Source organism: Myotis brandtii, unplaced genomic scaffold, assembly GCF_000412655.1.
Source record: "Myotis brandtii unplaced genomic scaffold, ASM41265v1 scaffold230, whole genome shotgun sequence".
Lineage (NCBI taxonomy): Eukaryota > Metazoa > Chordata > Mammalia > Chiroptera > Vespertilionidae > Myotis > Myotis brandtii.
Window position 1 is genome coordinate 5,831,533 of NW_005358650.1, and position 4,262 is coordinate 5,835,794.

Sequence of the window (4,262 nt, forward strand, 5' to 3'; positions counted from 1 at the left end):
ATAGCTTGTATATATATTATATATATATAGCTTGTAGCTGTATTTGAAGGGGGGTGGAATAAGATGGAAAGTCCTGTGCTCAACTAAGGAGATGGATGAGAATAAATTTTATGGCAGTCTTCTGCAATAAAGCCCCTCACAAGAAGCTTATCTCTCCCTGGTCAAGGAGAAATTGCAGGGCATTCCAACAAGACTCTGGTCAGACTTGTCTGTCTGGCCTATGTTAAGACATGTATAGTTATGTGGTGGCTGTCTCTTAGTAACTCTACCCCTTGACCTTCCTTTGTTAGGGGGTGGGGCCACAACATTAGTAACAAAGAAACAGAATTTCCGGAGGATGAGTCCCAAAAATCAGGATTTTAAAAAGATTCCCAGGTGATTTTAATGTGCAGCCAAGGTTGAGAACCACTGGTTTAGACTGGTTTGTTTGTCAGGCAAGTATAGGCCTGATGTCCACATAACAAGTAGTACTCTATTAGGGGCATAAACTGTATTAGGAGTATTAAGTATCATTTATTACAAGGAGTGAGTCAATTTTGTGTCCCTGGTGATGGACATCAGGAGTTTTCCTTGATAGGAACTAAATAATTTCTGCATAGCAGGCTGGAGTGCTTTGGAAGAAACAATCTGCCTATCAGAGCCAGCTTGCCTTGCCATTATAGTACGATGGCCCCAGGTGAACTGTATTCTGCTAATAGGTTTGTAGTTACTTCAGCAACAGCATTTTGCTGACATGGGGGTCAATGTTTGATTCTTCAGTTTTCAAAGGAACAGCTGTTAAGTTTTTGTTAGTAGGGTCAGAAGGGAGTGATAGATACAGCAATCAATTAAATTCAGAGAGTAGCTATGATCTAAGAAAAGTTTGTTTTTTTCTTAGAAGGTAGAGAGAGACCATGGGGACTGACAATAATATTAGGCTAGGGGGACATATTAATGTCCAGAAAATTAAACTTGTTGTCATCTTGGGTGAAGGTCATCCACTTGTAAGGTCAACAGTCTTTAGTTTAAGATCTAAGGAGTAAGGACCCAAGTCCTAAAGGCCTAGGATGTAGTTAATAATGGGGATTTATAGCTACTAAAGCATCCTGAGATGCCAGGCCAAGTGTCCTAAAGGTAAGAGCAAAAAGGAGAAAATAATTGTTCCCCCAACTCCTGACTTCCCTGGGTTTAGGGTGTTCCTTTTCTATGATCTGGATTGTTGCTTCCCTAGCATAGCCACATGATTGGTATGACCAATGTGTGGCAATCACTTCACTCTTCTTACCCATTCTCATCATTTCTAACCCACACCATTTGCTTGTATTCCTCTCTCAATGGCTATTTCCTTATATTGTGTGTACCATCTTATCCCATTCCTGAGGTGTGGGCTTTGCCAGGACCACTTAACAGTTGTCACATCATATTCATGATTACTATCTTCTTCCCTCTAGTTCAAATATATCTTACCAAGGCATCTAAAATCCTTGCTATTTCCTGCTCATCAGATTCAATCAGCACAATGTTGTCATTATGAACAACCAAAATGAACTGATGTGGTGTTTTGTGGAATGTCAGGACAATCAACATCTTTGTAGATGATATTAAGGAGAACTAATTATACCACTGAGGAAATACTGTGAAGGCACACTGTTGACCCCATTAGGTAAAATCCAACAGGTTCTTGTGGTTTTTATAAATAAGTATGAAGAAGATAGCATTAGCCAAGTCAATAGTTATATAACAATTGCCAGGTACTGTGTTCCAGTAAAAATACTGCATTTGAAACAGCAGCTGCAGTTGGAATTACCTCCTGATTAAGTTGATAATAGTCCACAGTCACCTCCAAGATCTATATGTCTTTTGCACTGGCCAAGCTGGTAAGTCTTTTATGGAGGCATTAATTGCTTCTGGTTTACTATCTTGTAAGGAAGTGAAAGTTCCAGGAGCTTCCACTTAGCTCTTTGTACTGTAATGGACCTCAACCCATGGGTAAGAAAGCTAATGTTGGTGTATTGTCAGTTCTAGAACTGAGAAACTAACCACACCGTGGCTATGTGAATCAACTGAACTAACAACCTCCTGTGAGCTGAACACGAGCGAAGACTTCATTTACATCCCCAGGAATTGGCATCAATTCAGAGCCAGTGCCTAGTAAACCTTAAAAATCTGTGTATTTCCTTGTCTGCAATGTACTGTCACTACTCTGGATCCTGTCATTCCCATTGAAATTAAGGAGCCCATCTCAGTAATTGCATCCTCTATAGTCATACATGGCCTACAGAGGGGAACATCACAGAAATTTTCAAAGGTGCATATCTTTCCCTCACTAATTTCTCATTCTTCAGTGAAGGGAATGTCTTATAGACCTTTGCATGGAACAGATGGGCAATGGGGATGCAGTTTGAATATGATAAGTCCAGTATAACATTTCCCAAAGCCTTTGGATTCCCTGTTCCACATTATATCAGGAAGCTCTGATATCTCAACCTCACAAACTCCAGGTCATCATTGAGTCCAAGTTGCCTTCAATCAACCAAGCAAGCTAGTGGCTACAGGTAAAGCGTAATAAAAATAAAAAGCTTATAAGTATTAACTATAATAGGGGGTTAGAGTAACGAGGCATTCACTAGTGAAAAAGAGAACCATACAAAATATAGAAATTAACAGTTACAAGGAGCTAACCTTAAACTAATCTTTGAGCTGAGAGAGAGAGTTCCCCAAAAGAGAACTCCCCCAGGCCTCCCTCCCTCCCTCCCTCCCCAGGCTAAGAGCCAGCCTTCACTGGAAAGGGAACAGCCTGGTTCACTGAATGGCAGAGAACTCACTAAGGTGTCACACCCGCACAACTTGTTGAAAAGCTGCCCTCTGGAACTTGCTTCAAAGCCTGTCCCTAGCATGCCTGGAAAGCTCTTCATGGGGGAGTGTTGTAACAGTGTGAAATTATAAACCTCCATTCTTTTGACATTGCTTCTCTAAGTGCTGATTCTGACTAATACGTAGCTTATAGATAAACAAAATGTTTGAATCGGAATCCTAGGACCTAACTTCAGAAGATACAGACTCCGACCTCCCGTCGTCCCAGCTCTAGGAGAATCTGACCTTCAATGGTAACAGGTGACCTTCAGGATTACAGAAACCAGGAGGCGGCCCGCCAGACCTTCACTGGGCCAGTTTCTAGGCCCTGATCAGAATGGGCTGTGCTGCTCTGCACACGGAGAGCTTTTCACCCCCCTTCCCTCCATCTCTGTTCCATTTTCCCTTTCCCTCCTTATAAAAACCTCTGTCTGCACTGAGATGTTAGGATGGCCTTTGAGATAGGACCTTGACATCTTCTCAGGTAGCCGACACCTGAGCAAATCGCCTTCCTTTTTCACCGGCGCCGGCTTTTGTGGCAACAGGTGGTTATGGAGTCTCACTTTAGTAAAGTGGTTCTCAACCTTCCTAATGTCGCAACCCTTTAATACAGTTCCTCATGTTGTGGTGACCCCCAATTTCATGGTTACAAATTGAACATAATTAAAGCATAGTGATTAATCACAAAAACAATATGTAATTATATATGTGTTTTCCGATGGTCTTAGGCGACCCCTGTGAAAGGGTCGTTCGACCCCCAGGTTGAGAACCGCTGCTAGACACTACAAAAGCACCCGAGCTGGGGACGCGGGAGGAAACGGCTGGCTCGGCATAAGAGCAAGTCAGGCAGGCTGCAAGGGTTTGCCTACCAATACACCAAACCCGGGTAGCACCCCCACCCCCACTTCTTTCCTGTACTGTCTCCTCAGCACCCTCTACTGACACAGCTTCAGCCCTTGCTGGCAAAGGGAAACTTACTTTAAAAGGCCCAGATGCATTTACACAGCACAGTCAAAAAAGGGTGAATTTGAAGGCAATACATTAACACCTGGCCTACGCGTCACTTCGCAGGCTTCCCGCACAGATCCTGTAGTCGGATGTCTACCCCGGCCTGGCGCGTGCTCTGGCAGCCTGCTGCCCCCTCCGGGTTCGCCGGGAAGCCACCAAAAGCAACGGAAGAAGAGATGAGTCTGAACAGATTTTGGAACTCATTTCTCCTCTTTTTTTCCTACAGCTCCAGAGTTCCCGTCCAAGGCACGCGAGGACCGGGTCTTCAAGGACGGGAAACCTGAACAGCGACAGGGCGCTGGGGAGACGGGTCAGCCCCCGTGGAACGTGGGCAGCGGGCGCCTGGAAGCCAGCCTCCGAGGGCCTCAACTCCAGCGGCGCTGCCTCGCAGTGACGAGAGCTGCCCGAGGTCTCCCCAGGGC

At 44.5% G+C, this 4,262-nt stretch overlaps 1 long non-coding RNA gene across 1 annotated transcript in view; it reads right to left on the minus strand.

The window, feature by feature from the left end:
• Positions 1–4,244, minus strand: part of LOC106726145 — a 19,934-nt gene extending 15,690 nt beyond the window's left edge. Inside the window, exon 1 of the long non-coding RNA XR_001362171.1 lies at positions 3,811–4,244. This is a non-coding gene — a long non-coding RNA (uncharacterized LOC106726145). The remainder of the gene's footprint in view (positions 1–3,810) is intronic.
• Between the last annotated feature and the right edge of the window lie 18 nt (positions 4,245–4,262).